Raw genomic sequence first — 12,295 nt, forward strand, 5'->3', positions numbered from 1 at the left:
GCCAGCGCCCCTCTGGTCTGCAGGGCCCAGGCAAGGGAGGAGCCTCGAGACCACCGGGGTGGGCCCCCAGTCCTCCCCTGACACTCAGACCAGGGGACGGGACCTGGCTGCACCAGGGGGGAGTCACCTCCACCTCCAGTAGTAGTGGACTCTGGGCACTCCAGACCTGGGGTCGTAGTGAGTTTCGTTGATTGACTGAGCAATGGTGGCTGAGTTGCAAGCAAATGGGTTTCATCACCTTAAATGGTTTTGAACCAATGAAGCTGTATTCCTTTAAAAAGACGGATAGCCTATTGTGTGAACTATAGAATCTGTGGACAGATTTATATTGGGTTCATACTGTCATGCACGCAGACTCCTACGAGTTCCCCTAAGTTATTAAAGGCCTTTTGATATGAGAGTTGAAAAGTTCCATAAAGTATGGCCTTTGTGGATTAGCACAAATTCAAGACAAAGCGATTGGACAGAATTTGTGAAGGAATCAGCCCCCAGATTATCAATGAGCCCCTGCACCCCCGCCCCCTGGTGGCACTCCTGAACAGCCGCAACTGCTCTGTGAAGATGCCCATTCTGAAGGACCTGGCCACCGTGGCCTTCTGTGATGCACAGTCCATGCAGAAGATCCACAAGGAGGTTCTAAATAAAGCCATGAGTGCCATGATGTACCACACCATCACTCTCACCAGGGAGGACCTGGAAAAGTTCAAGACCCTGAGAGTGATTGTGAGGATAGACAGTGGTTACAACAACGTGGACATCAACGCTGCCAGCGAGCTCGGAATTGCTTTGTGCAACATATCGTCTGCAGAGGTGCAAGAGACAGCCGACTCCACCATCTGGACCTACTCAACCTGTACCAGAGGAACATGTGGCTGTACCAGGTACTGCGGGAGGTCACGCGAGTTGAGAACGTGGAGCAGATCTGTAAGGTGGTCTCAGGAGTAGCCCACCTCCATGGGGAGACACTGGACCTCACACAGCTTCAGTCACACAGAGAAGGCTGTTGCAGTTCAAGTCAAGGCCTTCGGATTCAGCATTCTATTTTTTGAACCCTACTTGCAGGATAGGATCCAGCGGTCCCTGGGTATGCAGAGGGTCTACACCCTGTGGATTTGCTGCATCAGAGCGACTGAGTCTCCTTGCACTTCAATCTCAACAAACATAACCACCACCTCATCAATGACTTTACCATAAAGCAGATGAGGCAGGGAGCATTCCTTGTGAATGCAGCCCATGGTGGCCTGGTGGAGGAGAAAGCCTTAGCATAGGCCATCAAGGAGGGCAGGATACAAGGGATGTGCACGAGTTGGAGCCCTTTAGCTTTGCTCAGGCTCCATTGAAAGATGCACTAAATCTCATCTGCACTCCTCACACTGCCTGGAACAGCAAGCAGGATTGCTGGAGATTAGGGAGGCAGCTGCCACTGAGATCTGCCGAGCCATCACAGGTGGCATCCCAGAAAGCTTAAGAAACTGTGTGAACAAGGAATTCTTTGTCACATCAGCACCTTGGCCACTAATAGACCAGCAAGCAATTCATCCTGAGCTCAATGGTGCAACATACAGATATCAGGCATCATGGGCATGGCTCCAGGAAGATTTCCTGCACCCATAGAAGGGGTAATCCCTGGAGGCATCTCAGTGACTCACAACCTTCCAACAGTGGCACATCCTTCCCATGTTCCCTTTCCCAACCAACCAACAAAACACGGGGACAATCAAGAGCACCTCAACGAAAAATACCAGAGAACGCTGGAAGGTAATCATTCAGATACACTTGAGACCAAGAGACGGTGAAAAATAGATGAACTAAGAAAAATAATCTGACGGTCTTTGTAACTGATTCTGAATATACGCATCATTGATGTTGTAGTGTTAAATCTACAAGAGCTAGAAAACTGAAGATGTCATCTGCTTACCAAAAAGCTGAAAAACTAGGATGTGACTTATTAATGACCAACTGCTGTTATTGTGTGTTAAGTTTTTCATATGTGCATAAAATTGCAAAGAACAAATAGAGCTTTTTCCTTCATTAGTCCTTTGGGCACAGCAGGTCTTGAACACCCTACTCTAGAATGTTGCATCGAGAGTTCAAACATTAAATTTAAAAAAAAAATAAGAGGAAATCCCTATCTTGTGACTTGAGTCCCTTCAATGTACAGGGACTGGTTACCTCTTTTTGCTAATAGGAAGATCACATTACTACAAAATGGGGAGAAAACTATTTGCCTGTGGTACACACCTGCACTCATAGGATTGAAGACAGTACAGGCTCCTGTGCAGAAAAACTCTGTCACATCTGAACTGCATACTGAGTGGGTAAGTTGGTTGTAAGTTCACTAAAACCCTCTAATGATGCCAAAACAAACAAACAAACAGAAAGTATTAAGTTTCACAAGCTCTTTGTATTCAAATCTATTTTCTCAGTTTCAGATCCTCTGCTATTCTATTGAGTGGAAAGTCTTTAGCTAAAAGGGTTCAAAAAGAATAATGTTGCATTTCCTTATGTCGCAGGAAACACTTTTAATGATAACTTGTCAGATTGTCTACGACCAAACCAACTTTTTTAGACACTGATAAAGTACTGTTTTCTTCACATTATAATTTATACAAGCACACTTCAGATGTATTAGATGTGACTGACTTTAACAAAGTCTATTAGATTTGTATCAACTAGGTACATGTTCTATTCATGGTCTTTTGTCAAACATTGCCTTTTCATTTAAAAAAAATGCCCTATTTTGAGCTTTTGTATAGGTATATTCCTATTTTTGTGACCAAAAAAATAAAAACTTTAAAATTGTCTCAAACAGAAAAATAATGGCTATCAGAAGCATGTTTTGTCTTAGTGTGAGTTACGGTTATTGTATTTGTTTATTGTAAAAGTGAACACTTAGTGTTCAGTGCAGTTTTCAATAAAAAGTAATTTTCAAAAAACTGCTTAATAAACAAAAACAGAACATAGACAATGAAAGAAAATTAGAACAAGTGATGCATGAGGAAAATGAGATATCAATAAAAACCAACCAAAATTGTGAATCTAAAGAACACAATAACTGTATTAAAAATTTAATCAACAGTCACAAAAGCAGGCTTAATAAAGCAGAAGAGAGACAGAGAGAAGGCCACAGACAGAGCATGAGGTGGAGGGGGAAGAAGAGAAAAACAGAGGGTAAGAAAGAGAGCAAGAACAATAGAGACTTGGAATGAAAGTGCTCTGCTCTTGTAGACAGGTCCCTTTTGAGAAGGCCAAGATAGGGTGGAGGGTGCTTGAGCCGGGACAGAACAGGGTGGCAGGGCCGCCCATGCGGGAGGACAAATGGAGCCCTGAGAAGTGTCTTTTCCTGAATTGGTTGGTTGCTTTGGGGGTGCGTTTTGTAAGGTCATTAATTTGTTGGCTCCTCCCTGTCCTCTTGGTGTGGTGGGCCCCGAGATTTGTAAAGTGTGCCCATCCATCTGGCTGGAGCCATGGCACCAGCATGCCCACGGGTCCTGAGGCTTGGGTCTCTCTTGTGTCCTCCGGACTAGAGTTTACATGAAGCTGGTAGCAATGGTAATCCAGGTGCACAGGGACAGGTTTCCTCATTGTTGGCAAAGGTAATGTCCTTTCCCCAGGGAAAGCAGCCCATGCATTCTGGAGTGGAGGTCTTGACTGGCATCTGTAGGACCCGCTGTCCCTGCCTGGCCATTCCCCCAGCTTTGGACCAGATGAGTGAATAGAATTGCCTGGGTCTTTCAAGAGTGGGAAGACACCTGGGACAGCAGGGAACCTGCACCCACCCCTTCGAGGTTGGGTACGGGTATGCCCCATCCTGGCTGGAGCCCAGATTTTGGTGGGTCTGCCACAAGGTGGAAGAGGTGGGATGCTGCTGCCTGGCAATGCTGCAGTGGCAAACCCCCATGAAGAGGTCCCAGGCTGCGGCCGGGGCGCAGGCGGGTGAAAAGGGAGAGCAGAGTCAAGGGGCGGTTGGGAAGCAAAGCAACAAAAGGGGGAAAGAGGGAGGGAGCAGGAAACCAAAAGCCTACAGCATCTGGTATTCATAGGTGGAATCCCATACCAAGTACTAACCAGGCCTGACCCTGCTTAGCTTTACAAGATCATAGGAGATTGGGTGCATTCAGTGTGCTATGGCCGTAAACACCAGTGAGAGGTGACAATCGTGTTAGCAGCCCTCACTCTGTCTCAGCACCTCCTCAGCCTCAGCGAGCTTGAGGAGCCCTTCAGCCTGCCACTGCACTGTGGGAGCTCCTCTCTGGGCTGGCGGAAGCTGGAGCTGGCTCCCTCTACTTGCAAGAAGGTGTGGAGAGAGAGTCCTTGGTGGGAACTGGGGCTGCGTGTGGCGCTCGTGGTCCAACCCAAGTTCCGGGGTGGGGGAGGGCTGGGCAGGCCCGCACTCTGAGCGGTTGGCCAGCACTGCTGCCCCAGGCAGTGAGGGGCTTAGCACCTGGGCGAGCATCTGCAGAGGGTGCACTGGGTTCCCCAGCACTGCCAGCCCACCCACGGCATGCTCAAATTCTCGCCACCTCAACCGCCTCCCAGTGGGGTAGTGCTTGGGACCCACAGTCCACCATGCCCAAGCCCCCCCCCCACCGGTGGACTCCCGTGCGCCAGAGCCTCCCTGACGGGCATCACCCCCTGCTCTGCAGCACGCAGTCCCATAGGTCACCCAAGGGCAGAGGAGTGTGGGCGCATGGCATGGGACTGGCGGGCAGCTCTGCCTGCAGCCCTGGTGCAGAATCCACTAGGTGAAGCCAGCTGGGTTCCTGAGTCAGGTGGGGACTTGGAGAACTTTTGTGTCTAGCTAAAAGATTGTAAATGTACCAATCAGCACTCTGTCTCTACCTCAAGGTTTATAAATGCACCAATCAGCACCCTGTCAAAACGGACCAATCAGCTCTCTGTAAAATGGGCCAATCAGCTCTCTGTAAAATGGACCAATCAGCAGGATGTGGGTGGGGTCAAATAAGGGAATAAAAGCAGGCTGCCCCAGGCAGCACGGGCAACCCGCTAGGGTTCACTTCCACATTGTGGAAGCTTTGTTTTTTCACTCTTTGCAATAAATCTTGCTGCTGCTCACTCTTTGGGTCCACACCGCCTTTATGAGCTGTAACACTCACCATGAAGGTCTGCACCTTCACATCTGAAGCCAGCAAAACCACGAACCCACCAGAAGGAAGAAACTCCGGACACATCTGAATATCTGAAGGAAGAAACTCTGGACACACCATCTTTAAGAACTGTAACACTCACCACAAGGGTGTGCAGCTTCATTCTTGAAGTCAGCGAGACCAAGAACACACCAATTCCAGACACACCAGCAGTGGCACCAGGCTGCCACAGAGCCTGGCCCAGCCACACCTGCCCGATCCCACATGTCACTGCCACCCAGGGCTGTGGGGCTCGGATCAGAGACCCCTGAGCTGCTCACCTGTGGCCGGGCTGGGCTGCTCTCCCCCTCTATAACGGAGCACTGCCATCCTGAAAACTCTTAAGAGTTATGTGCCTTAGTCTCCCCATCTGCAGCGTGGGTGCTCCCTCCTACCTCCAACCTGATACCCAGAGCCAGCTGAGCCAGACAGTGAGCTCCGTGGGTCAGGCATCCAGAGCCATGTCAGTGGCCCAGCCTCTCCTCTACCCTAAGGGAACCCTGACCATCAGTGTGACCCTAGGGAAGTTGTCCCCAAGTCCTTTGTCCCTCACCTGCCTATAAAGGGCAGGGTTTGGTGGGTGGGAATCAGGTCCCACCCCAGACCAGCCCTACGTGCCTGGAGTGTTCTCACCTGTGTCTTCAGCCTTAGCCTCCCATCTCCTTCATCTCCTGAAATGCAGGAGATGGTGTGTGTGCGCTATGGCCCTGTAATGGCCCACGTCCAGGTGCCTGCTGCTACTCAGCTGAGGGCAGTGTCCTTCTGTGCTGGGGCTCAGCCTTTGACTATCTCCAGGAGGGCCCTGGCTGGCCCTCACTGGTGGGATTGGAGCCCCTCATTCAGGCAGCAACTCCTGGGGGTTCCCTCCTCTCTACCAATTATCAGAGAGACCCTCACGGACAGAGTGCTGCAGCCACACCTCCTGAGACCCCTTGGCCACTCCAGGCAGTCACTCAGTGAACTTAGCCACCAAGGCCCCCTCCCTACAGCCTGATGTGAACCCAGCAGGCACTGTCTGTCACATGCCCATGTAAGGAACACAGCGTGCCCTGGGTGAGCTGCTGCAGCTGTTGTCTCTGATTTCTTCGTGGGAGGAAGTCAGTGCCTGCAGTAGTTGGGGCTCAGCAGGATGCAGTCCAGAACACCAGCTCCGCACCACCCTTGACCCACACAGTGAGCTCCATGGGACCCCTTCCAGGTGGGTGGCAGCTCATTTCCAGGGTTCCTACTGCTGAAGACCAATTTTTCCTGCAGCCAGGCCTGCCTCAGGCCCGGGACCTCAGCGGGTGAGATGAGTAACTGTGAAGCACACACACTGAAACCCGGCACACAAGGCCTCAACATCCCCTTGAGAGGCACCGTGTCACCCCCTTTCTACAGGCACACGAATGGAGGCCACAGCAGCTGTGACTGAGGAAGGATCTGACCCAGAGCCTGGGGTCCTGCCAGACAACTCTCAAACCCCCCGGCTGGAAATTGTTCCTCTAAAGGGCCAGGGGTCAATATTATCAGCTTTGGCAACCATTTTCTGTGCCAAGGACTTAACTGTGCCATTGTAGGCAGACAGCAGCCTTCTCCAGACCACCTGTAAATAACAGGCAAGGCTGGACTCCTGTAGAGCTTTATTCATGAAAAGGCAACATTCAAATTTCACAGTGTCACGAAGCATATTTGTTTTGATTTGTTTGAATATTTGGAAATGTAAAATGCACTCTTAGCTCCTCAACGGCACAAAAGCAGGCAGGGACAGGCTGCACTTGGCTGACCTCTGGCTGAGATGGAGCTCAGATGAGTGGATGCCAGGATGGGCAAGCCTAATCCCCTTACAGTGGAGATTGACCCCAGGAGAAAAAGAGCAAAATACAAATAGGACAACAGGTCTGGCCAGTTGGGTCTCACAGGCCAGTGGAGTGAGAAGGCCTAAGGTAGTTGGTGGTGGGCCCCTACCTACAGGAAGGTTGGGACCCCCAACTCACAAATAAAGACCCACATAAAGTCCCCACAAACTCAGGGGAGAGTCTGTCAGTCATTAGGCAAGGAGGTCAGAGCTAGAGTCACAGAGCAGGTGAGAAGCCCCGGTCATGTCATCCTGAGGACTGAGAAGCCAGTGTGGGGGCACACATCCAGGGGCAGATGCGCACAGGTGGCCCCTAGCCCACTCCCCCTGCCCAATGCCTGCCCATCTTCTTAGGAGCCACCAAGGCCTGAGACCCAGAGACACAACATCTGATCATCACACCCAGGCTTCCCTGCCAAGGCTGGACAATGTCCAGTGCAGGCACGCAGTCTGGGCTTGGGGCCGGTACAAGGGTGGGGGCCTCACTGGGTAGGCCTGCTTCCCCATACCCAGCTGGGATGGTTGACCCACCGCTTGTCATTCTGAAAATGTGCAGCCTAGATGTGAGGGCCCAGCTGCACACTGGCCACACCAATCACACTCCCCAGCCAGGCCCAATTCTGCCCATCCCACCTAACCTGGCCCCACATGCCCAGTGCCCACCAAGATCCTGCCAGCCAGAAGGACTCATCCTCATCTCCTAAAGCATCCACACATGCCTGCATCCCATTGGGACCCACAGCTCAGGGACAGCCCCTGTGGACCCCATGGTCAGGAGATCTCCTGATCTAACCCCCAGCTCTCCAGTCCTGGCCATCATGTCTTCTGAGGACCACCAACCACTACCCACTGATGGCCAAGGAGGCAGACAATGAGCTCGTCATGGCAGTCTCAGGCCTGGGCCCTGGCCCCAGGGAAGCAGCTGGTTAGTTCTGATTTGGACTGCGCCCTGACAACAGGTCAAGCCATGTGCACAAGTATTCTCCTCAATCCGGTCCAGCAGGAGACTGGGGGATGAAGTTAAGTCCCCAGGCCAGCCGTGCACAGTGGTTCCAGCAGTGTGGGGGTGGGGAGTGGAGAAAGGTACCACACTCAGTCAAAAGCTGATCCCTGACCTGCTCGACCACCCTGCACAGGGACCCCGAACTTCAGGCAGAGGCAGGCAGCAGAGTTGCTATCTCGTGCGATCCCATCCAGGGCCCACAGAGGCCTGAGAAAGCGCAGCAGGGACTGAGCTGGGGGAGTCTGGCAGGGCGATGCCAAATGAGGGGCAGCATGCAACCAGGTATGACTGGCACTAAGAGCTCAGGGTCTAGCTGGCCCTGAAAAGGTGACAACAGGACAGAGGCCAGCTGAGCCCCTCCACAGCCTAACCAGCTGCCAGGAACACATGGTGCCCCTCACTCCCCCAGAAACCTCAGGAAGGACACTTTCTTAATCAACAAAATGGGGGCCCCACCCGCACCCACACATGCAGTGGTGTCTACACACATCAGAGAAAGAAACTCCTGCTGTGCCGAGGTGGGGAACGAATATCCCTGCCCCCACATTCCCCAGCATCATCACCACATCGTGTGGAGCTTAGGGTGCCCAAGCCAACAGCCCACTGATGCAGCAGCCCAAGGGATGCTATGTCCTGGAGGGACCTGCAGGGCCTAGGGGTCATTTCACAGTCAGAGCATGTCCCTGACTTTGTCATTCACTGGCCCTATGCCTAAGTGTCCTCCACTGTGACACAAGGGAGAAATCCTGCCATACAGACCTGGGGACCCAGGGAGGCCACCACACCAAGTTAAATGGCTGGAGTGTACAAAAGCGAGGCTGAGAGTCCCTGCTTGGGGTATCTCACCCTGGGACTGAGGTCCACCAGTTCACGGCCAGGCCACCCTGTCGGGGAGGGCTCCCAGTTCCAAGTCTCTGCAACTGAGGCTCCCAGTGCATTGGGGAAGGTACAGGGTGGAACGACACCCCATCATAAGAGCCCTGGGCAGACCTTAGAGAACAAGCATTAAACTGAGACTCGAGTCTAAAGCCAGCTCCACCAAAAGACTTGAGTTTCGGGTGATATGAGGGCCGGGGTCAGGGAACAAAACATTCTGGTTTTAGACCCACAGAAAGATCTGTGAAGCGCTCTTGGGTAGAGCACATGTTGCCAGGTGTGTGCTTGAAAATAACCTAAAGAGAGGGGGCACCTGGAAGGAACCCCGATGCCAAAGGAGAGGGTCCAGCCTTCCCATTTCAGCACATTCCGCAGTTTCCTGAGAAAGCCAGAAAAATTTTTAAAAAATCCAGAGGACGGGGGTGCTAATGGGGCTTCACTGGGACTATCTGGCCTAATCCTCCAAACAACCCTGCCATAGTAGCCCATCAGTCCACTAGGACAGGTGAGGAACGCTAGGTCCCAGGAGGACACCTAGAAGGTCCAGGTAGAGCCCCTTAGGCCCCCAACGTCCACCCCGCCTCGGGGCAGCTGCAACTCCAGCTTTTTCACTAGTAAGGCACTCGGGCTGCTGGGCCACACCCGCTCCCCCATGCCGGGAAGCAGCTTCGCGCTGCAGCCTGGCTGGGGACAGGGGCACCGCCCTCCCACGGCTCCAGAGCTGGCTGCCACCAGGGGGCGCCCCCGCGGAGTCCTGGAGCCTGGTCGCGAGTGTACAGCTGCCCGCACACCCGCTACTGCCCTCGCCGCGGCCTCTGCCAGGACCCCGGCGCCCTGCCAGACCTTGCCCTCCAGCAGGGCTGTGACCCCACGGTCTGCGACAGTCGCCCCGCCCGGCATTCCGCGCGCTCCCCAGGGCAGAGGTCGCAGCGTCCCCAGGCTGTGGCGCTGGCCTGCGACCCCCATGTCTGGCTCAGGCAGGCCCCAGCGGAGGAGGGCGCTGCTCCCCGGGGAGGCCGACCGGCCACCTGGGCCGGGAGAGCGGCACAGGGGAAGAAGCCGTGGTCCAGTCTCCTGCTTGCGACTTCTCAGCCCTCTGATCGGTGACCGCCTGGCGCCGCCGCCTCTCCCCACCGCTGTCCCTCCGGTCTCTCCCTGGTGGCTGCGCAGCCCTTCTGGGACAGGGGCCATAAAAGCGGGAAGCTGCGCCCTCGCGTGGCCGCCACAGGGACCGCTAGAGATCCGAACCCGCCTGGTGCCCCGGGCCCTTTTCTCGCCTGCCCGGCCCCACGCCCAGACCTGGCGGCAGCTGGCGCCTGACCCGCTGCGTGGGTCTCCGGGGAGATCGCTGCCCACCCGTCGCTGCGGTCTGTTTCCCTTGTGCGCGCTCTAGTGGTTCCTGCTATGGGCGACCCTGTGGGCCAGCTTCCCACGCCCGGTCCCCAGGCTGTGCCCACCCTGGCTCCCTGGACTAGGGGACTGGCTCCTCCTGGGGACTGTGGGGCTGGGAGGCAGGAGCATTAGGGCAGAGGGTGGGACTGAGGGCAGCCCCTGGTGTGTGCAAAGCTAGGTCGACCTCAGGCCCCTGTTGCACAGCGTGCGGCTTCAGCTGGGACTGTGCTGAGGCTCAGAGGGTGGTACCAGTGCGGGAGGCGATGTCAGGGAGGCTTCACCGAGGAGCCACGGAGCTGACCCCTGGGGTGTGAGGTCTTTTTCAGGTGGAAGAGGGCAGGACCTAATTGGAGGTGAAGACAACTCTGTGTGCGCACAACTTGGGGTGAAGAGGGCATAGCCTGTCTACCTGGTGTATAAATACATAAACATACAGATTGAAAATATTTACAATACTGGATCTCTCTGACGTGAGAACCTCCAAACCTGTGTCTTCCTGGGGGAGTGGGTGTTGGGACTCCTGGCGCAAAACTCGCAGCTTAGCTACATGTGTGTCCCAGACTTGCTTAGTCAAAGCAGCAGTGAACCTGCTACTTCTGGGATACAGTCTCCTGCATTTCATGGGTCAGGTAGACAGGCATACAAGAAAGCAAGCTACAGATTTTAAGCTACCAAATAAATTAGATTACACATAAATTTCTGATATTGAAATTGTCAGAAATGTTCAAGTCAATACAGTGGGAAAATATAAAACCAAAATAATGGTGAAAGAACAAAAAAGCTTTAAAGTTGAAGAGCACATATAAAAAGAGCCGATGATAAATTGCTGAAAAATATAGAATCTGAATATATATCCTATGGGTTAACTATCAACTTTTTAAGAGCTGCTGAGAAAAATAGTGCACTGGGAGATTAAGCAGAACAAATCTATAGTGAAAAAGGTAAAAGTCTTTTAATTTATACATGCATAATGTTTAAAAAGATTAATAAATATAAATATTGATGCAGAAATAATAAACCAGTACTGCATACTAAAAAAGAGAAGGGAAAACTAGAGAAAGATATATATCTGAAAAATAGACTTTACATCATGTTATTTACTCTATGGTCAAAATGATCACAAATGACATCTTTTATTATTCCATTCAATGTTTTCTTGATTTGTTACATTTTTTAATTTTTTTAATTTTTAGTTTACAAGATGTTAAACACTCAAAATGTTTTCTTGACTAATTCTATCATAAATTTTAAAGAATACAGTCACATTATTTTGTACACCAAATTATATATGTATATATAAATACACACACACACACACACACACACAGCACCAGCACATACAAAATCACCCATATAGAATGCCCATTATCTTATCTATACTACTATAGTACTGGGGCTCACTATTTAGAAAACACTTTTTGTAGTTCTAGATTCTCTTGCCTAATATTTATCAACCAGAAGAATGACAGCCACATAAAAATATCTTATGAGTGTTTGTATATCTGAACTAAAGTAAATTTTATTTTAAAGAGAGTCACTAAATGGAAAAAAAAAATTAAAAAAAAAAAAAAAAAAAAAAAAAAAAAAAAACACAGACTCCCTCACATCACAGCATTCAGATTGTTTCCCTTCTTGGTTTCTCTTTTACATTTGAGGACCCTTGTAATTACATTAGGCCAAATATTCTTATTTTCGAGTCAGCTGATCATCCACCTTTATTTCACCTGCAGCCTTAATTCTGCTTTGTCACATACCATGATACATCCCTAGGCCCTGTGGGTGAGACATAGGCATTATGGCATTATTTCACTTACCACCGGGCTATTTAGCTACATCTCCTTAAAATAATTCTGGCTCTTTTCAAGTTTTCTTTCTATCACTGAGAAGTATGTAAACTTTTTTTTTTTTTTTTTCATCTCGGGAGGAAATTGCAAAATCCAGCTCTCAGTGTTACAGGACATAGACTACCTTTCTCTACTTTATGACATCAATGAATTTGCATTAAAATAATTTCATGGCAGTCCTTTTCTTGAGTCTTTA

The 12,295-nt window shown here is 51.2% G+C and overlaps 1 pseudogene; it reads left to right on the top strand.

The window, feature by feature from the left end:
• The first annotated feature begins 420 nt into the window (after positions 1-420).
• Positions 421-1,796, top strand: LOC104656363 (annotated as a pseudogene).
• The last annotated feature ends 10,499 nt before the right edge of the window (positions 1,797-12,295 follow it).

This window comes from Rhinopithecus roxellana, chromosome 12, assembly GCF_007565055.1.
Source record: "Rhinopithecus roxellana isolate Shanxi Qingling chromosome 12, ASM756505v1, whole genome shotgun sequence".
NCBI classification, from domain to species: Eukaryota; Metazoa; Chordata; class Mammalia; order Primates; family Cercopithecidae; genus Rhinopithecus; species Rhinopithecus roxellana.